Below are 27,549 nucleotides of genomic sequence, written 5' to 3'. Positions count from 1 at the left end.
AAAAAAAGAATATCCAAGGCATCCCAGGAAAGTAAATGAAGAGCTCTAAGGAAGAATCAGAAAGTGGAATTGTTATCAATAGGGCTAGGCCAAGGAAGCATATAACTTAATGGAAACACAGCTTTTCTTTGGGAAGAGAAGAGAAAATTGAAAGGGAACTTTCAGCTCCTTGGTTCTTCCAAAAATACCTGAAAAAGCCCACAGTTAAACAGGTGCAAACAAAGCATGTGCCCGAAGGCCTCTCAGATCAATAGCTGTCAAAGAACTGAACTGGCCCATCTAACTCATTAGGCTGTTAAGCCCCAAGCTCTTATGGAGCCCTATCAACCAGCAACCACTAGTCTTGGCTCACATGCTACCTTTGTGCCTGCAGCCTCCCTGACTCCTAAGGCAGTTTTACATCACATGCACTTAAAACAATAAAATGCTTTCCTTTTGCCTGATTACAGCTACAGAAAGCACAGAGAAAAGCTCTGTTCTCCAGCCCACTGCACCAAAGAGACGCTTACCTGGAAGGAAGGAAGACTCCTGGAGACAGATGAGAGAAGCTAGCTGTGATTGCTGATTGATAAACAAACATCACCCTAAATCACATTAATTAGTTTAAATTAGAGTCTCACATAATGCTACACAGTGGCAGGAATGCAGTACTGCAGTGCACAGTGAGTGGGAAATTACAGGTAATTGCTTGTGGGCATTTTTTCAATCCTGTTTATCATAGATCTGAATAGACTAAAAGTGTTAGTATTCCCCTGAATACAACTGAGCAGTAAGGCTAATACCCTAAAAAACAAAAGTATAAACTATGGTACAGGAAGGAGCATGATGGGGAAAAAGTAAAATAGGAATGATGAAAGTGCTCAATAAAGTCAAGAGAAGGACTTGGATCCAGTAGTCCCCAGCAAGCCTGAAGACTGACCATGGTGTTGTACAGAACAGCAATTCAGATGAGTTTGCAGGTTTGGAGACTTTTTATTTATTTATTTATTTATTTGTGTTTTGATATTGATTTAAACTATATTTTGCAATGACTATATTTCATATAATGACTATATAAATGATTGTACAATGGATTTTCCTTTCCCATCTTTCCTTCTGATTAAGCTAAAAGGTCATCAAGGCAGGAAGTTATAGTGAAATGAGTCTGAGTTTGAATTGTAAGCACAATAGCTACTCTAGGCTATTTCTGGGCTTCTTCTACACTAAGAGCATTGAGGGAGTGGCAGTTTAGACTACACAAATGGATTCTCGGTGTGGGATGAAGCATCCCTTCGGAGAGCTAATTGAAAGAAGCAATTCCACAATAGCTGTTCAAAGCCAGAACTGAACTGGAGACAGTTTGGCCAAACCAACTGTTGACACAACAGCCAATATCCAAATCAGCTGTGTGAGCCAGTCTCTGGCACTCCCTGCTTTCTTTCTTGCTCAGGTTCAAATCTAGAAGCCCCAGGTCCCTGTGTGGAGAATTCAAATCCCTGCAGGTCATTCCCTGTGCTCTGACCCCACTCTCCCTGGGCACAAACCAGCTGATTCTGAAAACAGAGCACACCTGGGTTATTTTCTGTATATAGACAAGTCCTTGAGTGAGTCTCAAAACCCTAATTCTTATATACAGACTGACATAGGAATAGTTTGAGAGAGAACAATTATTGTCAGACCATATGTAGCTGGAAATTCTTTGAAAAAGAGGCATAAATCTATGCATCTGTTTAGAGACTTAGTTGTTCAGCTGGGTGCCTGCAAAGCCTGCAAACTGTGTGCTGTTGTTTGCATTAATTTAAACCTCTTTTAACACATTAGAACTAACACTCTGTGAGAGAATGAGCATCTTCCCTTGTTTCCAACACTGCCAGAAGAGTTATCTAAGTCAAATCAGAATGATGAGGGCATTTTGTCTGCAAAATTCCATGTTAAAAGATGTTGATGGATAGGCAAAACAGAAAACGGTGGAGAAAGGAGGAATACTACTCCACATATGAATGACTTTTTCTAGGATCAGGATTAAGGTCCTCTCATTTTACAGTGATGTGTAATGCCATGTCCATCTGAAAATAAATAGTGTAACCCACGTCCATCTGAAAATAAATAGTGTAACCCACATTGGATTAAGTGATCTTTAAATTTTCTATATGAATTGGATCAGATTTGATGTGGAATTCATTGACACAAGCAGCAAACTCTAAAATGCTCTTTTCATCCGGACATTATTCAGAGAAGAACTGCACTCAAATTATTTCCACTGATTGGGCCAACTTAAATGTCAAAAGCACAAAGACGCATAAGAGTACATGAGGTCATATCATTTCTTTTCATTCTGATAATCTAAGATCCTAATGGTATAGGTAGCAGCTATTTTAAGAACAAAGTATATACATTTCCATCTATGCTTTTCCAAAACTACTTTCTTTACTGCACCTGACAGTCTTTGCAATGCTCTCCACAAACTATAAACGTAATTAATTGATTGTAGGCTGTATTAAACTGCTCCAGCAGGGGACATCACATGTACAGCTGTCAGCTGCAAAACTCATTTCTGTCCCTCAGAGCTTTGTCTTTCATGTTTACATTATGCCGCACCTGGAAGACATTTTTCACCATTACAAGACACATATAAACAGTAGCTCAAAAGCATAAATAAACATACAGAGAGGCTACTCATTAAGACCCAAGCATTGATTACAGAAAATCTTCAGCCCCAGATAGCACTATGCATACAGCAGAGGATGACTTTTTTTTTGATCCATGCTATTAATTCTGTGAAAGTTTGCAAGTCTGCTGCCAGAAATCAGTTAAGTCTAAAATTTTCCCTTCTGTAACTCCTTCAACTACACTGAATGTTAACTGCTTGATGACTGGACCTGTTCCTCTTGAGATGGTGGTGATCATTTAATCTATCAGGTACAAATACATTGCTCTTCATTCTGCCTGAGGGACTATGCTGACACCATTTCCATATGTAAGTTAGCACTGCAGAGTATCAAAGCCTCCCATTCATTCAGCTGTTGAAAATTTATGGCCATAACTCAGATTCCACCTGCTGTCAGAAACAGACAACAATGAATGGGTGGCAGTGGGCGACATTTTTTTTTCCTTTTCTTACAAGCTGATAATCATTGAAATTAAAATCATAACTTTGTGTTAGGCTGCGGCTTCTAAAAGTCTGCTGAAAGCTACTTTAGAAGAGTGCTTAGGAGACCAGGAGTAATCAGCTGCCTATGGACCTGATCATCCCCATGATAACAGGGGAACAAAATCATGAGTAAATAAACAAGAAAAAGTGCTTTAAACAAATAATAAAATTCTCCAAGAAAGCAGCAGAACTCCAGACTGGAACTTCATTCTACCCTGTCTAGTTCATGAATTTTGGCACTATTTTATAAAGTTCCCCATCTCCTGAGTCTAATTTAAACTAATATCATTCATTAGACTATGGGTAAAAGCTGAGGAAAGCTTACGGTTTCAGGAGACTGCTCTAAATACGTTCACACAGAGATTGTTTCTTTCTCTGATATAACCTGCCTTGAATGTGAAAACTGATTTTTCATTACTTTGTTCTATCTTCAGTGGATACCTTTTTATTTTGCTGTTGTAGTTATTCTGAAACTGTTATTTATTTTAAAAAATACAGAACTTAATTTACTTTTTAAATCTCTTTGACTTTAAACACAGAGATATTCTCTAAAATCAGTTGTATTTCGAGGTTTCCTATCTTAACTCAATCTATTCATTTAAAAATTGTCATGTTCAAAACTACACCTAGTTCATATTCTTCAAAGTGCTTCAGACACTGTGCAAACTTTTAAGTATGTCATCCTTGCTAAAATAGGCACATTTCTTTTACATAATTCTTAACCCCTTTGCATACCACTACCTTGCTGTCCAAAAGCCATGCTTCAGCTCAAACTTGCATATGCATTGCTGCATTCAAGATGGTAAGAAGCCCTCTGGTAACTTACCTCAACTGACTTTTAAAAATGACTCAGCACTGTTATTTCCCTTCCATAGATGGTGAAACACAGTCAGAGGGTGCAGTTTCATAACTGGTTAAGCCCAGGTAAATTCATGCCACCTGTGAATGAAGGGCTCCTTCATTTCTTTCCTCACTCCAGGTCGTATATTCCTGGGCTCTTCCCTGTATGTGAGAGCTCATAGGGGCACAGAGAGAGGCAGCAAACTCATCTGACTGAAAACTAACCCAGAAAAGAATTGAGAGTAAACAAAAATTAAGACAGGAAGTATCATTTAGCATGTATTAGTGCTTGGCACAATGAAATCTCCAAGTGATACATGTTCCCCAAGGGCTGAGAGCATACAAATGGGATCCCATGATACACACCCCATGCACACAGCACCTGCGTCTGGGCTTGTATATTGGCTGTACTATACAAACATTACCAAAGCATGAATGTTTAATAATGCAGTGAGACAATGTGAATGATATAACTAGAAAGCAAATCCGGTCATGTATTGACTGCACTATTATGAAACAAAAAGAGTATGTTAAATTCGTGCTGACAACAAAAAACAAAGCAGGGATCTCTCAGCTTTTTCTAGGAACCATCCGTAAAGGTTAGTTGGCTTAGAGCAATAGTAAGCCAACATCTTTATATGGAAAATATGTGATGATGTAATGCGGTCATCCCAAATGCATGGTCATAAAAACTCTATAGCATGCCACACTTTGTAAGGCACTATAAAGATTTTATGGCCATGCATTTGGGATAAGTGCTTTGCTCACAAGTGGTGGAGCCACAGGTGAGTTATGCAAGTCTTGGCAGACAAGTGGCGTAGACTATAAACATTTTATAGCACTCCACACCAACTCATATAATAACTGGAGGGATGGACCTTTTCAGTCCCCCCCCCCCTTCTTTTTTTTGGTCCATTTTGGAAGTGCAGTGGTTAGAAGCAATGTTGTATGAGGAACAGCAGAACTCATTTCCATCAACAATGCCCTACAGCAGCCATTTTTATAATGAAGTTCAGTCAATTCCATTTGTATGGCTGAAATGGGATTTACAGATGCCTGAACTATTGCCATCAACACAGATGTGATGGACATGTGCTCAGGAGAGGTAAGAAGGACAACAGTGGCCGCTCTCCTGGCAGGCTTAAATACCTCTTCTCCCATAGTCTTTGGCACCTCTGTGCGCACATTGCAAAATGGAGCTCAAATCATTCCTCTGCTTTCCTTTTGACAATCTCTATGCTTTGGTTTGGGCGGTTGTTCGCTTTTTTTCTGTATATCATGTTATGCAGCCAATATAAAGCATGCTCGCCATGACAAAATAGCCCCTTCTACAAATTTGGGCTCCTTGGCTACACAGTGACTCTGATAGTAGCCAGTTAATCTCTGTCCCCCTCCCCACCTTCCACTTGGCAATGTTATCAATCAGGCACTTCCTCAAAGCACAACCTAAAAGAAAGTGCTACAACACATACCCAGGAATTATTATCCCATATGCTAAAGGGGAGTTGCCACCTTCAAGGAACTACTTGGGAAGTTAGCCAGCCTGGAGGCCACCACAGAGGGACTGCAGCTGGTTAGCTGAAGGGAGAAAAACTAAACCTCTAGAATTCAAAGCCAGCATGATTTGCTGAGATGGCTTCATCTTTTCTTTTATGCTTGTACATTGCATTTGTCTCTTTTGAGTGCCAGCAAATTGGTGTGTTTCTCTGAGGGCCAGAATTCAGGTTGTGTTTTGCTGTTCCACATGCCCTTAAGTATAAGTAATTTGGCAGAGAACTACTCACTATATATTAGCCTATCTGGCCATGCTGAACAGGGAAAGTCAGCAGCCAGATGAAGGCTACTGAAATTTTTTTTCAAAAATGGAGCTTACTTGATTTTTAAGAGCTTTTTATTTTCTCTTCCATGCTATCTGGTCAAACTATTGACCAATAAAGGAGGAGTATCCTGAATTGCATACAGTTCCTGTCATATCACTCTTTTTGGCTGCTGGAGTAGTACTGCAGGAGTCTGCTGCCAATTTCACTAAATCCGAATACTGAGACTTCGGTTTGTGAAAACAACTATCTTGAAAAGGATGTTACAGCATGTAATACTTTTGCAGCCTGTGTAACATATGTGTTGCAGTATGTATATGTGTATAAAGCATATTTTAGTGCTTCAAGTAAGGAAATGAAGTGGAGGACAGATTGAACACCAAATGTTCTTCAACCCACAGAGAGAGGGGAGGATGTCTGCATCAAGTAGGGTGTATATTTTATGACAAGATTGGAGGGGACTGCAAAAGAGTAAAAAAGAGTACAGATAAACAAGAATAACAGGAAAAACAAGACAGAGTAGTTTTGCTGAGCAAGAATGATACATGCAAAATATGAAAGAAAGCAAAGAAAATTAGTTAAGATTGTGTCATATGGGAAGTGGGCTTACTCTTCTTTAGTGTACAGTTTGGGTCTGAAAAATGCTGTGCAAAAAATTGTGGCATTTTCCCACACAGACCTGCTCCCTATGCGTTCCATTTTGGAGACAAAAGATATAAAACCTTCCGCTTTCCACCTCTCTTCAGATACCAAAAGCAGCAAAGACACAGGGAGCTGATTTATATTTCCTTTTGCCATGCATCAACAGAACTCCTTAATAGCTTCCAGTCACCTGAACAAAACTGTGGAAAACATGGGGCTTTACAGGTGGCACTGAACATCTCGTTCAAAGACAGCAGGCTTGCTGTGGTGTAACTGAGGGCTTAATTTGGACCATAGAGAGCTTCATTACTGGCAATTACGTGGGAGAAAGAAAGAATCCAGCGTGAACTTCAAGTCCAGGTTGAGTTCACAGGGGCTGGCAGGCTGGAATAAAAATAAGCATCTTTTTCACTGCACACTGAAGACATTTGATATGGAAATCATTAAGAGATGATAGGGACAGAACCCCACAGTGCCATTTTTAGAACCATTTTTCAGAGCAGAGCTGCACTTTAAACTGCTGCCAGATAATCAAAGGCTTTGGGAGCATCAAATGATACTACTACTACCTGATGCTCTTACCTTTCTGCCAGAGACCACCAATTTCTGTCACCAAACAGTAAAGGGGGAAAAACAGCCAAACAGAAGAAAACAGATGAAAGGATGAAACAACTGCTCTCTTTTCATGCTGTGTCATGATCTAGGAGAGACTGTCAGCATCTGACTTCACAAAAATAAGGTTAGTGATGTCCAGAGCCACCCAGCCTGGCAACGTGTAGCTCACTGACTGCTTTGGGAGGTGCTCCTGAAAACTGTACACGTGTCTTGCACAACACTGAAACCGACACTTCATGCCTTCACCTTGGACACTTTCCCGACTGACTAACCTTCTTCTGTAACAACCTGAAAGTTTCAGCACTGGGAGACATCTCAATTACAGAAGAAAAGTAATGTTGCTGGGGAGGTCCATTAATAACTAGCCATACAGCTTTCAGAGCCGTCAGTCTCACAGTGTTTGCATATGTGCTGTCTTTTTCAGGCAGCAGAGCCTAGGGCAAAAAGGGGGAGCTTCTTTTATTCATTTTGGCTGTAGCAGCACCTAAAACAACTTAACTGGGGGAGCCAGCACACAGGTAAACTGAGTAAGACACAACAGGTGGGCAAAGGAGTTTTTCAGAGAGGTCAGGCTCTCTCCCATGTGCAGAAACTCTTTCCTTGCTCTCCAAGACTGCCAGTGGGTTCTGCTCTGCTGCTGTAAGGGGGAGCTTATCTAGCTCCGCTCGCAGTGAAGCATGTGATTAGATTAGACAAAATATTCACATGGCTGTTTCAGAAATCTTCTTTCTAATGTGTTTCTCTATTGCAATGACAATGGCTCTGTATGAAGAAGGCTGCTGGTCAGAAATCACAGGCTTTCAGAAGCAAGGGATTGCAGGTGCCTGAACTGAGTCAGAAATACAGGGTGCAATGCACTAACTGATGTAGAGTGGTGACCTTACCTACTACTCCTGGAGATGAAACCAAAGGGCCTAATTTGGGTTGCATTTCTACCTTAGGATAGCTTGAGTGCATTAGTCACCGTCAGGTTAAAAAAAAAAAAAAAACTTTTTGGTTGTGCAGACAAGGGCACAGAAAGGGAACAGAGGTACAACACCGAAGTCACAGTCATGTGTAAGAGCTCATTTTACAGCAATGAGTGTGATGGTAAGCCAGTCACCAGTCACCTCTAGCCAGTCGCCTGTCTGCCTGAACATGCAACACTGGGAGGTGAGAGCATTGGGTGTGCCAACTCCGTGAGTCCTACTACCTACTACTAAATCCTACTACCACCTTTCTGTCTTTTAAGTATGTGTATTTGACACTTGTAGGCAATAGAAGACTTCTCTAGCCAGTTCTGTTGGGTAAAAAAACAAAACAAAACAAATACCCTTGGCTCATTACTATACTTTTATTAATACATGGCTCAACATAGAGCATCCCTGGTTTGCCACTGTATACTTAACAGTTTAAAACTTCCACTGGGAGACTGTAAATACTGTAAAATAGACCGGACAAGTTAAACGTGACACTTTAAACAACTGACTATTTCCCAAAAAAGATATGTGAAGTGCTTCAATTGTTCAAACCCTATCCTCTGTCATCTGAGTGCTGATGAAAACTGAAGGTCTCAGCTCTGCAGTGGGATTGCTGGTGCTCAGTGCAAGGCTTTCTTTAAATTCAAGGCTGGACAGATTACTAACTCACAGTACAGACCTTTCCACTAATGTCATATATTATCTTAAACTGACAATTTTTCCAGTTATGTCTTGCTCATCTCACCACATGAGGAAGGGTTTGTCTGACATTATCTTTGTCATTCAGAAATATGCACTTAAAAGAAGAAAAACAATTGTCAGAATAAAGAAGAGGAGAATCTTTGTAGTTCAAATTTGGAAACTTCCATAACTATTCCCATTAATCTCATGATTTAAAGCAATGTTTTTTACTTCCCTCCCCCTAGATAGATTCAAATCAAAATAACACCAAACTGGCTTGAGCAGATCTAACCACCCATGTGTTCTGTCTTCTCCTTGTAAGTAACAGGGAACTGGATGAGATTATGAAGATGGGAATGAGTTAACTATGTGTTGCCAAGTTTTGTGATGACACAATTAGGATGCAATTACATCCGAGCATTTCAGACTAACCTGTGAAATTCAGATCTTGTCTTGAGTCCAGATTTGCAAAGGGGCTGGTTTGGGATCTCTTGTCTCTGTTTTGAAGAGTACAGAGCAGAAAGAGTTACAGAGGATAAGGGCATATAATTAAGAAAATCAGGCTAATATTTAAAGAAGATCAAGTGAAAGCTATCAAAAAATTCTTCTGACCATGGAAAATTCCCCCAAAGGAAGGAGTAGCAGTCCTATTACTTGAGCCAGTTAATCTATTCAAGACTGATGTTCAAGAGAAATAATCTTACACTGGCAGAATGATGGGCTACATGACCAAAAGCTTTTCCCTTTGCTGTGGGCCATTTTTTCCCTCTGCACACCAGTATATGTGTCCTAACCTTTCAGTTGGGCATTATTGTAACTGAGGAGAAGGAGGCAGATTATGTCCTTGTAATCTGATCACCTGAGATTTCCCTAGATAGGAAACGTACCTCAGGCTCACATTAGCCTGTCACAGCTCAACCTACGCTGTCAAATGACCTAGGCCAAAGTTTCACCCCCACCCACCTCATCCTTCATCAGCTTCAAGCAATAGCAACAGAGCACTCCAGTGTCTCCAGGCAGATGGTCCTGTGCTCTTCTCAGATCAGTGAGATTGCCAAATGATATCACCCAAATTCACAGTGGATCAGGAAAGACTAATTTAAATTTGCCTGCCCCACTTCATCTCCATAAACATTAAAACTTTCTATTCGGCCCTCTGATATCTCAGAGGTACAAATACAGATATCCATTGCAGTATAGCAGCAGTATCTCTTTATGAGAAAAAAATTGATCTTCATCTCTTTTCTAACATATCCACTGGCTATTAAGAACAGTTCTCATTAGATCACTCAGTAAAATTATTGTATCCATTTTAGAATTAAATTTCCAATGAAAACAACAAATGGTGGGCACAGAATTGAAGAAAAGAGAATTTAATAGTTTTTTCTCATTGGTCTGCCATGCCTCTGATATGGCAAATCATCTTGAAAAGTAGAAAAACAAATAGTAACAGCACTATGATCAAAGAAAAGTAGTTCATATTTCAGATACTAGCAACTGAGACAGCAAATGTAAGCTGGGACACTTGGGATGTTCCTGTTTTTCTATTGAAAAGTATTGTGAAATCTGCAGCCGGTTCCGAGTCATAAATGAACACACAGGGAAGTTATTCATCTTCCTGTCTCATCCGAAGGAAAACATTTCCTAACAAACCACAGAGCCAAAGATAAAAACCCTAAAGCTACATCTATACTAGTAAAAGAAACATGCCAGGGCCTATTTTCTGGCTCTGAGATCAACTGGCACAATGTGGCCATGTCTCTACTATTAAGCTCTCTTAGCCTCCAGAACAGGGTCATCCAAACTGCCACTGTGACTGCAGTCCCTGGCTTGCTCAAACTCCTACACTGTGCCTGGAAATTTTTGGGGAAACTGATAATTAGCATGCATAAAAAGAGCATCAGAGACCATTCCAGCAAGTGAGGGGAACGTTGTGGCATTGTTTAATTCACTGGTACAGGTGTAGCCTAAGTCTCACAAATCAGAGCTAGATTGTAAATTCTTGGAAGTAAGGGAAGGCAGGGAGCTGCATCTGGGACTTTTATATATGGGGGTATATGTGGGGCTAAAACAATTGTCTGATTCATTACAAAAAAGAGACTAACTGTGAAAGTTATACTAGGATTAAAAATCCTGACATTTCAGAGCTGTTCAGATTTAGGCTATTTGGGTCTGAGATTGCGGTTAAAGTGTATCTCTAACTGAAACACTCCACTGACATCAGCCTTGGCTAATGAGCATAAGCTGCTCTACCTCTGTAACCACAATCGTAAATATTTATTAAAGTTAAAAGACTATTTTTACCATGTTGCTTTGGTACAATGAACTGATACAGAATTTATTGTACCTGGAGAATTGCCTCTGAAAAATCTTAATAAGAGCATGAAACTAACCTTAAATAGCTTCTTGCTTATGGATGATAACACTACCAGTTTCTTAAATTCTGGTTTGCAAGATTACAGAAGTAGACTGAAGCACATAGCACCCATACAGAATTGCAAACTGCCTGTGATTAGGTAGTCCAGTCTATATCCAAACATTTAATCAAATGCTGACCAAAAGATCAAAGGGAATTAGAGATGTATGGCTGTGAAAGGAAGACAGGATTTCTTTCTCCTTTGCCCACTGTGATCCTCAGTTACTTTTATATCACTAGCTAGAAATTCCAGAATACTCTTGCCAGCAACAGGAGCTAGTTCTGTCTATGCTCCTGAGCTTCAAAAAGAAGCAGCTCTGAAAGCTCAAACTTGATGCAGTCCTTGGAAATCTGTATATTCAGCATTTTCTTAAATTGAAACCTATTCAATGGGCAAGGCACTTTCCTCAGTTACTCAAGAGAAAAGCCAATCACACAACATGAGTAATCACGAGCAAAGTGAACAGTGGGGCATGGCAACTGCTAAACAAAGTCTCACTCAGGGTGCCAGCCTGTTCTTCTCTCCTCCAGCCCTGGGACTCCCCTTACTTCCAGAGATGCACCTATAGCTCATCCTGCTCCCATAGCTGTTGCAGTCATAGGCATCAGCCCTGCAACTCCTTCTGCTTCTGAAAAAGATTCAGCATGAGAAAAGGGTTGCAAGGCTGCTTCTCCCTCAGGGCAGTGAGGAAGCATGCAATAACATTTGCATACTCTCTCAGAGAAAAGCAGCAATCAGAGAAGGGTAGCAATAAGGGCAGGAGCAAGCACCCTGCTCAAGTCAGTACTATGGGAGACAAAAGAGGTATCCCTGTAATTAAAAGCCTGGAGGCAGGACACAGGCTGAAGGACAGAACAAGGTCTCAAGAGCGCAGCATTGGGAATGCTTAGGAGAAGTCTCATAAAAGATTTTCTTTCTCACTGGGATATCTGAATTAGCTGCGCATTGCCTGGCTTGTTTTTCCTCTGTGCCTATTTGCAGTATGAATCCAAGCTCTGAAATTTAAATGGCTACTTGACATGTCTGTATTAAGCAATTGCACCTCAATGAACTTCCTTCAGCTTTGATTGTTTACCAAAGTTCTGACCCTTGAACTTTATTTCCTTACTAATCTTATCTTTTACAGAACTCTAGGAGCCTGACACATGGATCCGTGTCACTGAAGTGACTGAACAAGGTAAACCTAATAATCCAGCCTGCATTTTTACATATTTACATAGAGGGTTGAAGCGAATGCAGGAGACTAATCTATGTTTGATCTGAAAGGACAGGAGAACATACTGTCCTGATCTTGTTAGAAAGAGCTGGAGCCCCTCTACTTTCTCTCACAGTCTCCTTATGGTAAAATACTAGAAATGATAAAATAAATGTGATTTGCAGATAAATGAATAGCTTGTTTTTAAGGCAATGGCTGTATTTTTGCTAAATATAAATTTGTTGACAAAAGGCTCAGAATAATAGTTACTAGTAGGCCAATATAAGCACCTTTAAGCTTCTTCACTCTGAAATATGTCTGTCTGTCTCTAAATATGCCTCCTCTGCTCCTGCTTCACACACACTGAAATAATCTTGTTCCCACTCCTGATCATAGCTTATATAAGCAGCAGAAAAAGAGAAATTGTTAGGAGCAGTAGTATGGAGGGATAAGGCAACATGCCTCCTTCCTGTTCCTCACGCTATAGACCTAACTACTATCCTCTTCCCATTTGCTGAAGGTTAAAATGAGAAAAATCAATACTCATCACCAAAAGAAACAGGTGTCAAGAAAACAGTGGAAGCTCTCTCTACATTTGTATGAAATTCAGATTAAGAAGTCAAGGTGGGAGGGCAAGGAGGTACTTTCCTCCAAGGCAAAACTTAAATGTCAGTAATGATTACCAGTTGAAGCTGTGTTACTTTGTGCTTATTTCTATGCCCAAAAATCCAAGCACAAGCTTAATTATAGTACCAAAAGCAGGGATAGAGGATGGGTTACCACTTTTTTTTTTCTTCAGGGAATTAATATAAGCAGTGCAAGCAGTCTCCCTTTGCTGATAAAACTGTGCCTACATTAGAACATCTTGCCAGTGTAGCTATAACAGCAAACCTTTCCCAACATTGGGTAAGTCCTAGTTTATAAATCAGAGGACAAAGAGATCCTTATTTATTTGCCAAAGAAAGGGCAAATAAAATACTTCTGTTGATCCCTGCTTTTAAGAAAGGTTCAGCCCTTACTCCATGTAGGATGAGTTATTCCTGCAGTTGTTATTTACACATGTTAACACGTGCCTCTGCCATTTTATCTGTAGCCATAATCTCTAAATTCAAGGGTAGTCCTCAGACTGTGCTCAGTCCCGTGGCCAGCTTATGCAGATCAAAGTTTTGCCTCCCGTCCTGCAAGCTTACACCAGAGAAGAATCTGATAATTTTATAGGTGTCCCTTGTTTGTATTAAATGAAGGAAGACTAAGACTTACTAAGTGGGCTGAGCAATGCCAAGGGCACTAAGCTGGTTGTGTTGTAGGCATGCAGCTATAGGTATGAGAGACAGTTGTGAAACACTGTGTATGTCACATAATTACAGACAGGAATGCCCTCGCATGTCCCAGTTATCCAGTCCTCTCTTGACTGACATTTCCTGAACCAGGCAGCATGGAGGGCTGTGATGGCATGCCTAAATCATAAACAGGCACTTCTTTTCGTAAATTATGTCATTCCCTGTACTGTTACGGAGAAATATTATGAAGACAGAAATAAAGGATTTGCATAATTACTACCTGGGTATTTCCAAATGAACATATAATGATTGTGCAAATCATTACCATATACTGGGTCCTATCATCTTTCCTAGAGAATTTCCCCATATTCCCTAATCTTTTCTATCTAATTCTGATTCTAGCAGAAACAGTGCTTCTTTTCATGATCCACTTCTTCAGTTCTTCTCTGTTTTTTCCCACTATGTAAAGAAAATGTCTTCCAGCCCCCCAAAAAACAAGCTACTTTCTTGTAGATCTTCCATATTTTAATAATTAGAGCAATGCAGTGTGACAACATAGGAAAGCGAGCTAGAAACTGAGAGTACGTAAAATACCAAACAACTTAAGTCTTTATCAAAAACTGAAAAAGAATTTTGTTTTTGGGTTTGTGTATTCTGTTTTTAAAAAGTTTCCTCCTTCAGCTTTTAATTTCCATTTAATTTCCAGTATTTTCTAGTGCTGGAAAAAAAAAACAAGAACAGAGCCAAAATAAAGCAGGAGCTTGTCCTAGTGGTATTCTCAGCACTTTTTGAAACAGGGAGTCCCAAGAATTTGAGTTTGCAGTTGGTTTAGGTGATTGGAAAATACATTCATACTCTTTAAGTATTTTCCTAAACCAAACTTTCAACATTTTTGACATTTACACTTTGCCAAAATAGATCTCTTTATGTTTAACTAGATCTCTAATCAGCTTGTATGCAGCTTTTCTTGTTTTATCATTACATAGTATTGTGGTATTCATATCCATTTTTGCCTTTAGAGGCACACAGTTCTCCTACACTTCTGTAATGGAAATTAATGTAAGTGCAAAATTAAATCCTCAGTTCTACTAATTTAACACATATCCCATACAATAAACAGTTGGGCTTCAATCCTGCAAACTTTTACACATCTAAGAAAAACAGCTTCATTGAATTATATGGAAAAATAATAAACTTAAAAGCTTCCACCTGCGTGTTTTCAGAACCAGAGCTGCATGCTAATATATCCTCCTCATAGATTTTATAGGTAGGGAGAAGGCCATTTATCACTGACTTTTGCAGGGACAGGACATCACCCATACTATTTCACTTGCAGTAATATCACCTTTCATGATCTGCTGTCCTCGGAGAGGCCTGGTTTTGAATCTCTTGTTAGTTTGAAACAAAAGATTCATCAGTGTAGGCTACCCTTGTGTTAACCAAGCTCGTTTCTGTCTGGGGACTCTAAATCCCATGCTCTAAAGGAATCTGCAACGCTTGAAAACTTTACCAGCACTCCTTGCACTATCCTGCCTGCCCTTCATTGGGTTGTCCCAGCCCGTGGCAGGGCTCACAGGAGCCAGGAGCTTGTGCTCCTCACTGCAGCTAAGCCTGACGTGCGAGTGCAAATTTGTCTCCACCAGCTATGCCAGATTACATACTGGGACATGAACAGGGATAGAGAGGTGCGGGCACACATCCTTCCCTGCTTTTTCGGCCACTGCCAAAAACAGGAGGTGGCGACAGCCAGACCTTCAGCCAAGCACGGAGTGACCGCTCTTACAGACATTCGATGCTCTCAAGCTGCAGAAAGAGGCAAGGAATTGCTCACGGAGCAGTGGAGGGCTTGGGGACAGTGATATCTTAAAGCACTGCAATTAGATCTGCCACAGCCAATCTGTCATGGCATTGAGCTCCCAGTTTAACAAAATTTCACTGTTCTGGAGAGTAAAATGAAAGCCAGCCACACAAATCAAGCAATTAGAGCTCAAGTTTTCAAATCTGCATGAACCTCAGAGCAACATCTATCAAAGATTATTAGTACCACAGTGAAGAATTAAAAGCCTTATTGTTAAGACTTCTCATTCATTGCTGTCCTATTTACTTCTTATCCATTGCCCTGTCCTATTATTTTAGTTTTGCAGTTACGATGCCTTTCCTCATTAACCACATCCCACCTATCAGATTATTTTACCTTCCTAGCACAGTATTTCATCACCCTTGTTCTTTTGCCCTGTGTTATATTGCTTACCACCTTCTATTAAATTCTATGCTTTTTTATCCTAGTTTCCTGTCCTTAGCTTCCAATATAGCGAATTGTTTATGCTCTATACTTGTATTTGCATTGCCTCTGTAGAGTATCTTGCATACATAGAATATTCAAGTGAGAAAAAATTCAAGGACAAACAGAGTTTACACAAAGTTATTTTATAGATTGAGTCATTTTTGCTGAAGCAACTAAACAGTTATTAGTACTTTACATCATGAATACACATCCCATAGAGCACACAACAGAAGACTTGTTCCTTGCCCTGAAGAGTTTTGTTTTAAACTATAAATCAACAATATAGTTAGGATATACTAAGGATATATTACCATAATATATAGTAAATAGCCTGTGCTTGGATCAGTGGGTTTCTTAGGGGCCTCTTGTCCAGTCATGCCACTCGTGTTTCATTCTTCAATTTGCCTGTTATAAATTTCTTGATGATTAGAAAGAGGATAAAATGTTTCCTAGAAATACATAAAATGTTTCCATACTGCACTTAAATTAATTATTTTTAAATTATAATATCTAAATTCAGTCTAATATCTAAACTAAATTATTAGTGTTGAGGTGTATGTCTGGTACAGACCACCTGATCAGGAAAAAGCAGGTAAGACCTTCTTCACACAAATGGAAGAAGCCTCACAGGCCCTGGTCCTCATGAAGAGCTTGAACCAATCCGACATCTGCTGAAGGGACAATACAGCAAGGCACAAGCAATCCAGGAGGTTTCTGGGGTGCACTGATGACAATTTCCTGACACAGGCAATCAAGGAGCTGATGAGGGGAGCTGCTCTGCTGGATGTCATATTTACAAATGAGGGAGGACTAGTTGGGGATATGAAAGGCAGAGCAGCCTTGGCTGCAGTGATCACAAGACAGTGGAGTTCAGGATCCTGTGAGAAAGGAACAAGACAAAAAGCGGGATCACAACCCCAGACCTCAGGACAGCAGACTTTGGCCTGTTCAAAATACCTGACTAGGGGGTGGGAGGGTGGGGGGTTGGAGGCAGGGAGTAAAGGACATTACAGAATCACAGACTAAATGTGAGATGGAGCCAAGCTCTTCTCAGTAGTGTACAGTGAAGGGACAAGAGGCAATGGGAACAAACTGAAATACAGGAAAATTCACCTAAACATAAAAAAAAGCCTTTTTTACTGTGAGGGTGGTCAAGCACCGAAACATGTTGCCCAGAGAAGCTGTCGAGGCCTCATCCTTGGAGATATTCGAAACCCAACCAGATGCAGTCCTGGGCAACTTCTTCTACCTAACCCTGCTTGAGCAGTTTCCAGAAGTGCCTTCCAACCTCGGCCATTCTGTGAGTCTGTGAACTATCTTTATTTGAATGCTCAATGAGTAGGATCCAAACACCCAACCTTAGGCACCCAACTTGCGCTTACTTCAGTCCTCCAAATGTAAAGGTTAAAGTTCCCTCTCTAATCAATGGAAAGAAGCTAACATTTCCTGCAGCAAATTTTATCTGCCGAAGCATTAGGGACACCTAAGTTAAAGCACAAGGTTGTTAGCTAGATTACATAGACTGGAATTTATCCACTGGTTTTTCTGCTGACTGAGGGCTGCAACTCCAAATAACCTACTGATCCAGAGAATTTGACCAAAGTTCAAGTGTTGCACTTATCAGGGAGTTATTATTTAAATAACTGGGAGACAGTACAAAGGTCTCTTCCATGGCAAAGTTTATCCTATCTTACTGCAGTTCAGCTGATTCACTGCAATGCCTTACCCTTAAGTAAATTGCCTGTGTGTTTGAGTCAGTGCTGAGGGTGGGGTTACATGATACAGGTGAGCCTATTTAACACTTGCTGTCACCAAAAAGGAAATGCAAAACAAAAATAGACAATTCCTTTCCTCATTCCTGGCTAAGCAGCCTTTTTTGCCCCACCAAGCTTCTTCTGGCGTGCATCTCATGAATAACTGACTTTGTGACACAAGAGAAAATAATGTTTATTTTTCTTTTTCACTAGGTTGATTTTCTACTAGTTTAGCAAGTTTGCATTGGCTTGGAGCAAGATCAGAGGAACCCCAGAGCCAGCTCAACAGAGGGTTTATGATTGTGTGGTGAGGAGCAGTGGGTAGAAGAGAGGAAGACAAGACTTGGAGCCAGGGGGCTGAACTGCCCAAAGGGCAGCACTGAACCTCTGGACTGGCTTGTGTGGCTTTACCCTTAGCAACCAGGAATCATAATTCATAATGTCCCTAGCTGTAAGCAGGTGACACAACGGAGATTTTCAGGGATGGACAAAGGAGAATATGGCATTAGAATCACAAAATCACAATGGCATTTTTATCCTTTAAGCACTGGGACAGCATAGCACAAAGTACACAGATATTCACGTGCAGGGAAAAGAAGAGTGGATGATCAAGGTTAACATCACTAGCAGAACAAGGCAGGGTTTAATGTCACACTGTCAGGACAAATAGACTGAGTGGGGCCAAACTGGGGAGAACTTTTTTTTAATCAAAAAAAAATGGTTTGGCTTGATATACCACAAGAGAAAGAGCCAAAACAGAGGAAGGAGGTATTTTAATAGTTTATGCTTCATTTCAGGCTTGCATGTATTTCCATCAATATTGTTAAGCTTTAGGCAAAGTGCCCCATAACCAAAATAATTCCTCAAAACAGAATGTTGCACCAGGCAATACATATCTTTGGTCTATATTTCCTGGGCTCCCTGCATCAAAATTCATCATTTTCAATGATAACATGGCAAAAACATAATTTTTTTAAGTTAAAGAAAGTAGTGTTTCCTATAAGGTAAGTTGTTTCCTCCTATCCCACGAGTGTCTATTATGATTAATTATTCAAGTGCCCTCTGGCATGGCTTTGTCCCATGCCGGCTAGTACTCTCCTAGGTAATATACAGGCATGATTTGGAGGATGGTACATGCTTGGGACTATTCCTAGTAGGCACTTTGGATGCAACAACCAACCCATTCTGGAGAGGATGAGAGGTTAAAAATGGAGAGAAGAGCTATACTGTGAATTTCGTCTCAGGGACAGAGGACAGTCCCTGGCCTATTTTATTAAATAGCTCAAAAGTAGTCATAGAGGCCATGCTAAGTATTTTTAAAAACTACCAGTCTATTAAGTGATAACTGTTTGAAATCTACATAAAACAAATAACTTTACTGTAGTGGTGCTTGTAGATCGCTTGGTGCCCGGACCCTGTGACAGATTGTGTGAACATATAACATAAAGACAAGTGATGATTTTTGGTTTCAATCTTTCTGTTGTTATAATTTTTTTTAAGGTTTAGTCTAGCATCTGGTTGAGGATGGGGTCCAATTAAAGTTCACTTCCCTGAATTTATGATTAGCAAACAAGAAAACAATCAAGGCAAAGACAGATAAGACAACTGCAAGGAAATGGCAGATAGCTATAATTATGTTTGCTTGCCTAACTGGATTGCACATAGGTGTTTTTCCCTCATTCAGCAATTACTGGGTGAGAACTGTGAGAACTGAGTGAATCAATAGAAATACTTAAATAATGGTATAGTAGACAGGCATTATCTACAGCATGAACATGGAAGAGGTGAAATGAAGTTATTTAGTCAGATCACCTAAAACAAGTGTTAACAAAACTTTTAATACCTCTTCTGACTCCTGACCTACTTGTAATTGGCTTATGCGATACACAACAGAACTTCAGGATATACTTCTAAACCTAGGTAGTTTCATTACAACCTCAGAGAGCTACTGAAATTCATTATTTCATTGCAGTTCTCACAACAGTAACAGGTTTCTCAGAACTTTGGTCATGTCATTTTGTGGAAATCTCACCTTGCATTAGGAAAACAGTTCTAGGAATCATATTTGTGAAGAGCATAGAAATATGTGCCATCCTCCAGTCCAAAGAAATGGAGACAAAAGTAAAGGGACTAAGAGCTGCAATGGAAGTTATGAGAAAGTAAAACAAAAGCAATCAGGGGAAGGGCTCATAATTTATGGAATAAGATTATTCATAGTGAACCTGTGTGAGGAATGAGTTTTAATGTCTATACGGTAATGCAAGAAATGCAGTAAATAAGCAAGAGGAGGAAGTTTTAATACGATTATGCTTATGACTTAATTGCTGCAAAAGACTTGGCAAACTAGTTCACTTGGCTACAACATAAATATAGACAAGTAGTTTCTGTAGGAGAAGTGTGCAGGGAAAGAGAACAATAGATGTTACCTTGCATATACTGAATGTATACCTTTGCTCTGAAATCAGAAAACAAAAAGAGTAGAAATTATATAAGGATAATGGAATATATACAAGGTCTTGCAGTACCAAATCAGGACTATGAGGATGGGTAAGCATTTTTTTCTGAGTTATCCAGACCATAAGATTTGGTTTAAGAATTTTAATAACTACAGCAGGACACAGCCAGTCCAGCACATTCTTAAAATAGAACAGGAATAATTTTTTTGTGTACAGAAAACAGAGAAAGCAACTGAAGTGGAGGTGTCAATAGATTAGATTCTAAGCAGTAGGGAAGGAACTGGTTGAGAATGGGAAGGTGAAATGCAAGCTGGGTGAGAGCATATACAAAATAATAGATAAACAGGGCTCTCCATCTAATGAACAACAAGAGACTTCAGGAAGGCAAATTTTAAGAAATCTTAAGAACTGATGGCTAAGATCCAATAAATCTAAAGTTCCTTAAAGAAGGAGATACAATCGCAGTGCAGAATAAACTGAATAAGGGTGGTGGCTAAATTATTAATCCTTTGGTGATCTTAAATTCAAATCACATAGAAAATGTAAATTAGGCATAACTAATACAGATGAGTATGAAAGAAGAGCACACACAAATAAAGGGAAAAAATGGAAAGACCAAGGTCCGAAATGAGATATCTTTAGCAAGAGAAAACAAGCATATTGAAGAATATGCCACAAGCACAGTAGACAGAGAAGCCCAAGGAAAGGATTCCCACTCTGTGGGAGGCAGGCATTTGTGACCTGGGTCCCCAAGAAAGAAAAAATGCAATTCTCATGTCAGGCAGTTAGTATAACCAGCACCAGTGATAGTGGAGTAAGAACTCAGATACAGCAAGGAAAGAACAGACTAGAAAATATTTTGATAAATTAGTTGTTTTCACATCAGTTGGGCCTAATGAATTTCACTCTCATGTGTGAAAGAGAACTAACTCAGCAACCTCACAAGCATTAGCAGTTGTCACTGAGATCTCATGGAGGATGGAGAGATATTCCAGAAAATCAGGCAAATATAATGCCTATATTTAAATAGGGAGGGCAACAAGGAAGAAGAAAATAAACAGCTTTTTCTCAGAAAAAAATGAAGTAAATAATCAGTGTGTAAGCACCTGGAAAATAACAATGGGATAAATACCCATCTAGAACAAAATCATGTCAAGCTAATCTGATTTGTTCCTATGACGCAGTAATGGTTCTTGTAGACAAGAGACAGGCACTACATACAAAATACCTTGATTTCAGTAAGGCTTTTGACATTGCCTACCCTAGCTCTCATAGGCAAGCATGGATTACATGGCGTGCTACCACACTGAAGAAGTGTATCTAGGGGGTTCCAGAAGGGTCTGCCCTGCATCTTACACAACTTAATGCTTGCCCCGATGATTTGGATGGAGGATGTGCAGCTAACACAAGCTAGAAGAGTTGCAAACGCATGAGAGGACAGGATTAGTATTAGAAAGCCTCTTACCAAATATGAAAAACGGTCAGGAAGAAAAAGGATGCATTGCAATAAGGACAAATAAATAGAGTTCTATGCTTAAGCAGGCATAATCCACTACATAAATAAAGAGTGTACAATAACCATATAAGCAGTCACCATGGAGAAAAGGATTTGGGGCTATTACGAATTACCATCTGAACTTGAGTCAACAATGCCACAAAACTGCAAAAAAAGCAGATAGCATCCGAGGATCTACAAACATGAGTATCAGCTATCAGCATAAAGGAATTCTTCTGTTAAGCCATGGTAGGGCAGTAAAGCACAAATATAGCATATGTGAGGAACTTAAATCTTCTCCTTGGAAGGTTTAAGAAAGACAAGCATCTGTCAGAAATTATCCACCTTTGAACAGAGGAATGGACTACCTGGCCTTTCAATTTCTCTTAACCGTATCATTTACCATATCTGTGATCAATGAAACTCATCAGTACAAATTAACATTGCAGCTGTAGCTCTGCCTCCACCAGTACTTTCCCGGCTGTAGGAGGGCAGCAGAAAGCACCAAGTGCTATCCTCCAAACAGCATGCCCAGTGAAACCACCCTTTTGCTCCTCTCTCTGGGAGCTCTGGGCTTACAAAGGAAAGCCACTCAAATACTGAACCTATAGCTGCAGTGTTTGGGCAATTTGAAACTGAAAGAGAGATGGGCCTACATATCTTGATTTTAAATATATTTTTCTCAATTTTTCTCTCAGGATTTAGAAGGGAGGAAGGAACAAAGCAGAAGAGCATGCTGATGTTTTGAAAGACACCTGTGAAATACGTGCACTAACTAGCTAAAGCACACAGAGCTAAATCAGGCCTTGCAGTCCTCTAATCTCCCGTCATTCCCACATGATTCTCCATCTTCCTCCTCCCCCAAGAGCTTCCTTCCTGCTCCCACTCCCACTCCCCCCAGCTTTTGGGAAGGTCCCCCCCAGTTCCCACACTTCTCGCAGTGCAGCCAGGGGCGAGGAAGGGGCCAGGCCACCGGCCAGCCTCCTTGGGCCTCAGGGGCTGCGCAGGGGGTGCCGCTGCGCAGGGGGTGCCACTGCTCTGCGCGGATGAGGGGAGCAGGGAAGGAAGCAGGGAAAAATGAGAATTTCTGCTGCCAGGAGTGACATCATCCCAGCAGCAGAAGTCTTTGCAGGCAGGAGAGAGAAACTGGGTGAGCAGTTGCTACTCCAGCAGGCTGCTCCTGTGGGCAGCTGCCCACACAGCACTTTTAGAAAGCCCATCCTAAGCTGTCCATAGAGGCGACCCACAGACTGTACCTGCTGCCTAGAGGCTCTGCAGCGCAACAGCTTTGCACCACTCCCTTTGTGCTCAGGGAGCAGCTCATCTCACTCTCATAGAGAGAGTCCTCATTTCCCAACACACTAATTTTGGTTTGCTTTTTAACCAGAAGAGAGCATCAGTCTGTAGCAAAGGGCTGCATCATGGAGCTGCCAGTGCTACAGGCGTCCTCCTCGTATAAAGCTAAACAAACACGCAAGCAAAATTGGAACAAAATCATCAAGAAGAATATGATGCTTCTTTGAAATTGTCATTACTGAAGAAAATCCCAATGCAAAAAAAATTAAAACTTCCCAAACTCCTATTTAACAAATTTAAATAAACAATACTTGAAGGAACAGGTACAAAAGCAGAGTTGTTAAAGCTAAAATACACAGCTTACATGCATTTTATACCTAGAAATTAGAATTCTTTCCATCATTGCGTTCTAGAGACTTACACACTAATTTAGACACAATGCAGCAGTACTCACACTGCAGTAATAGAATATTGATTGTACAATGTTCAGAGACAAAGAACTCATGTTGCCGAACTTTATACACACGCATGTTGCTGCAGCAAGAAATCCACATCAATATTCCTTGCCAAATAAATCCAACCAGCACTGTGCCTACTGGTGATTTAATTATAAAATATAGAATTTTTGGTAGGACACAGTCAGTTTTGCATTAAACTAAAATGTCAGTAATGGAAATGACCTTGACAAAAGGAAAAAATTAAATTTTCAAACCAAGGAAAATATGATGTTCATTTAGCTCTACTTCTTTGTTAGTTTATTAAAATATGAAATATATACTTTAGAGCTGCCAGCAACTTCTGTAAAGATAAGTAATGTCCCCATAGTGCAGATTTCGCATCCTAATCTAAAGCAGCTTGCATTTTTGTAGGTCTTTGTTGGTCTGAAGCCCATTGTTAAAAAGGGAATAATGACTATACCCTGATTTCTAACTGAGAATTGAACCAATGGTCACTATGTATGCACTAGTCCTCAGAACAGCTTCCCAATGTACCACTCAAAAACAAATCAAGGATAGCAGAGGAGTAATTTGGGACTAATGCAGACTGATTGCCTTGTACTCCTTGCTCCAACCTCTCTTTCTGAAGACAGGCCATACATCCCACCTCACAGGTGAGGAGCATCTCCACCATTGACAGCTGCTTGGCTGCTTGCTTCTGTTCCACTGCTGAATCTAATCATCTTCCCAAAGGTCTCCTCTTAATACCTCTATGGGATTTCATGACAGTGCCATGAATATAATGCCAATTTGTATGTACTTTAAGGCAATCTCTATGTAATGGTGGTTATGCAAAAATTATATACATAGTCAAGTTCTTCTCTGAGTCTTTTGCTTCACCATTATTGGTAGAGAGAGCATTAGGCACTTAATCAGCTAGCACTGACAACTCTTAGACAAAATACTGGACTGATGGTCTGATCACCTAAGGCAATTTCCATCTTTCTGTTTTCTCATTTGGAATAGAACATTATTCTATTGTGTCCACTGAGCAATATTCTCCCAGTGATGCGTTATGAACATACATACCCATTGAGTACACTCTGGGACTGTAAGTTGTTTAAAAAGTCTTTACACTGTTAAAATCACTGTAAACAAGTTCAAGACACTCAGAACCTTTGCAGTCATTTTTAGCTGCACAGTGCACAGTACTTTAGAAGCAAACACTTTGCATACTTCCGAGGTTTTGACTCAAGATGTATTTCAGTACGTCATGGAATACTGTCTATTGATAAAATAATAGCATACAAATAAAGAATGAGATCCTGACCTCATCCATTTGCTTCTCCTCTGCTCATTATGCTTTTCATGCCCTTTCATCCTGCTGAGACAAATGTTGATTTCTAGGTCATGTGTACTGCTTCCCTCCAGTTAATATTTCCCATTGCAATATACAACAGGGGAGCAAAAAATATTACAGTTTACATATCTGTAGTCTCCCCTGTATTCCCATTAACGGTTAACTATAAAACTTGACTTAGGATTCTTAATTTTAATCTTTTAGAGGCGGAAAGCTCAGTACCATTAGCTGTTCAACCTCAACCTTCTACCAATACAAAATATTTCCCTGAGAATATTTATGGTTATTTAAAATCTAAACATGTCTTAATCATACCTAAGAGGAAAAACATAGTATCTGTCTTTTTGATTGATATTCATTATGATCTACTGTGTAATTACCTCAAAAATGTTTACAGAAGATATTGCTTGCAACGAATTTTATATCTCTTTGTATTGTCCCTTCAAGGCATGAGTTTCATATACTATGAAGCAAAAGAAAGATGCCTTTATTACCACAGTTCATTAGAATGTGGTAAACTGTGCCAAATGAAGAAGCTTTTTTTTCACAGACAATTATTGTTATTACATAGTGCAATTTACATTTTGCTGAATAGAAAAAAAGGAAGTTATCTTCTAAAATTAAGCTTTTGTGAAAAAATAAGTTTGATTCTAAACTACAGTGCAGAAAAAGCCTGAAGGCTCTCTAAAATTGCAGCTTTGTGTATGAAATCCATTAACCTGCACCAGGACTGATTTAACTAATCCTGAACATTTGGGAAAGAAAAACCAGCCTTCACTACCATCTAAGTCACCTGCATGCACAAATAAAAGGATTTCTGCTGGTGGAGCTAGTTTACAAAAAGAATCTTTCTGCACTTGGAAATATTTTTTTAGTGGATGGACAAATAGACACTATTTAGAGTCTTCGTTGTGCATGTCCCATTTTAATAGCTGTCAGGATTCAAAGGACAGACAGATTAACTCCCTCCTAAACTGTTGGTGATCTACTTCTGAGGGAAGAAAAAGCTGTAGAAGGGCCTATTTGGTATAATCCCCTTAGGATTTTGCCTAGTGGAGAAGGAAGTCCTGCTGCAACTCACAAAGGTAAAGAGGCTTTGTGCCAGATCTTAGACTCACTGAGCCAGATTTCCCACCACTTGGGAAAATGAGAAGATACCGTCTTTCACCAGCCCAAACGCAAGGCAAACAGCAGGCTATCTCCCATTGTATCTCCCTGGAAGAAGCAGAGGAGGAAGAAACTGTAGGGCAAGAGATTTAGTCTCAATTACTGACTTACATTGGCCACAAAAGATCTCTCATGAATGGATCTTACCTTCTGACCAGCTTCACCTCGCTCCCTTCCCACCCAACACAGCTGCCTTTCTCAGCCTTTCCCCATACATGCCGCAGGATCCACTGAGTCCAGTGTTTGTTGCCAGGCCTCTTCTCCAGCAGATCTTTCTGTCTGAAAGACTCTGCATTCGCACAGACAGAGTTCGGAGTTGAGAGACAAGCATCCTAAAAAGACTTCAGTAAAAGAAATAGAGCAAAGTCAGGACTTCCAAAGCAGAGAAGTAATTCACACTGGGAAAGAACTAGTTGCTCCAGGCTACATTTCAAGCATGATAAATGCAAATGATGAATCTATAGTGTTAAACATCAACAGCTAGTTATGATGGCATGATCAAAAGTCAGAGTTTGCAGGGAACTGTAGCACCAATAATATTCTTCAATGTATGCTTAGTAGTGAGGGACTTTTATGGAAAGTCTGAGATCAAAAGCAATGGAGCATGGAAATCAGTGCACTCAGAGAGCTCTTCCCAACCCCATGCAAAACTAGCAGATGCTGTTCTTCCACAAAGGTATCTAGGAAGTTACTTAGATTTTCCAGTACAGTTTACCCCAGAGTCACATTGATCCTTTGTGTTTTGGAAAGACTTCTAGATCATCTCCAGAAGGTCAGAGAAAAGAGAAGCCCTGACATCAGAGGACACCACAGACTATGTGAGGGAAGACTGAAAAACAAGGCCAAAGAAACATGAGTTAGTGATGCCTATGTCTTGTGAGGCATTACTCTCTTTTTAGCAATAAACAAAGCCTTCTGCAGTTAGTTCATTAATAGAACAAAGGAAGTAATTGAGGCAAACCTAAGGGAAGAGCAGGCTGAATTTAGACCCAAAAGATTAAGTGTCAATCACATTTGTGTTCTAAAAATAAATACGGACAGGAATTTCAAATAGCAAAAACCACAAGCCACAAATGTCAGAAATTTTAAGAAACATTTGGCAGCCTCCACTGTGATTGACTCTGGACCATCTTGAAGTAAAATAGCATGCCAATAAAAACAATTACTATCATCAGGGTCTTATGTCAAGGTGAAGTTTCCATAGTCAAAGCAAATCCAGACTTGATCATGCTTTAAAATGGTGTCAAACAAGGTCATATTTCTGTTTGACACTGCCACTGACTTCACTGTTAGCAAGAGTGTAGACAAACTGTAGATAGATACAACACTGGCACTGCCTACCTAAATTGCACATTAGAAGAATTAGATTTTAAATAAAGACATTGTTCTTCCCAGTAATAGAGGAGCTGATTTGTAAGCTGTAGCCAAAAATGATAGAGTTAAAACTTTAGCGAATTTTAAGCAAAAAGGTCCACAGAGATTTGCAAGAAAATTTTTCTCCTGTCCTCTCTCCCTGAAAGGACGTTTTGCCAGGTTTCTAACAGTTTAACCTAAATAATTCTCCCCCCTCCTCCCACACCAGAAGGAGTAGCTCCCTCTCTTTCTGAAGTCCACTCACATGAAAGACGGGTCCAAATCCTTGCCCAGCTCCTCCACTCAGTCATCCACTCCCAAGATAAAGTGCTCCATTAAGACAAACCAATATAACAGAAGAAATCAGATTA

This window comes from Dromaius novaehollandiae, chromosome 3 (assembly GCF_036370855.1).
Source record: "Dromaius novaehollandiae isolate bDroNov1 chromosome 3, bDroNov1.hap1, whole genome shotgun sequence".
NCBI lineage: Eukaryota > Metazoa > Chordata > Aves > Casuariiformes > Dromaiidae > Dromaius > Dromaius novaehollandiae.
This window is presented reverse-complemented; position numbering follows the sequence as displayed.